The sequence below is a fragment of the Phalaenopsis equestris genome, unplaced genomic scaffold (assembly GCF_001263595.1).
Source record: "Phalaenopsis equestris unplaced genomic scaffold, ASM126359v1 Scaffold001069, whole genome shotgun sequence".
Taxonomy (NCBI): domain Eukaryota; kingdom Viridiplantae; phylum Streptophyta; class Magnoliopsida; order Asparagales; family Orchidaceae; genus Phalaenopsis; species Phalaenopsis equestris.
In genome coordinates this window covers 1-712 of record NW_018165508.1, presented here as the reverse complement: position 1 = coordinate 712, position 712 = coordinate 1, and the positions used below count along the sequence as shown (strand labels likewise).

The 712-nt window shown below is 37.1% G+C and overlaps 1 long non-coding RNA gene across 1 annotated transcript; it reads left to right on the top strand.

Annotated features, from left to right (window-relative positions):
* Window positions 1–32: 32 nt before the first annotated feature.
* Window positions 33–612, top strand: LOC110032947. Its single transcript, XR_002294902.1, has 2 exons — window positions 33–161; window positions 249–612. It is a non-coding gene; the product is annotated as an uncharacterized LOC110032947 (long non-coding RNA).
* The last annotated feature ends 100 nt before the right edge of the window (window positions 613–712 follow it).

Below are 712 nucleotides of genomic sequence, written 5' to 3'. Positions count from 1 at the left end.
TTATCAATGTTCCCATCAAACCAAGTATCATTTTTCAATGAGACAACGGTTGCTGCAGTTGGAAGCATTAATCCACCCTTTCTTTGATGAGCTTCGAGATCCAAACACCCGCTTGCCAAATGGAAGGTTCCTTCCACCTCTCTTCAACTTCAAGCCCCATGGTAATTGATCCATACCATCATTAATTAATTATACCCCAATTGTTTGTTTTGAAGTAAAATTTTAACACATGGTGACGGGGTGAGCAGAGTTGAAAGGAGTTCCCATGGAGATGCTGGTGAAACTGATTCCTGAACACGCCAGAAAGCAGTGTCCTGTTCTAGGTATGTAATGTATTTGCTGGAAAGATCACCAATGGACTATATATATCATGCGCGTCTGAGATTTCAGAAGGACAAGTCTGAGGATTTAGCTGGCCATGCGAACTTTTCTTTTGATTTTTTTATTTGATTTGGAGCTTTGCATCGCCTTCGGTGCCTTTTATTGTAAAGCATATTTAGAAGGTCCGCTGACCTTTCAAAATCTTAAATATCTTTTCAAACTCCTGCTTTTCTTATCTATCTGTTTATCTACAAATTGTAACATTGGTAGGGAAGAGATTGCTTTTTTTCAGTTTTTTGTTTGTATGAAAATTATTTGTTCTGTGTTTTATTATTATTATTATGATTATTCTGAATAAGCATGGTTACTTTTAGGGGTGTAAACGAGCCAA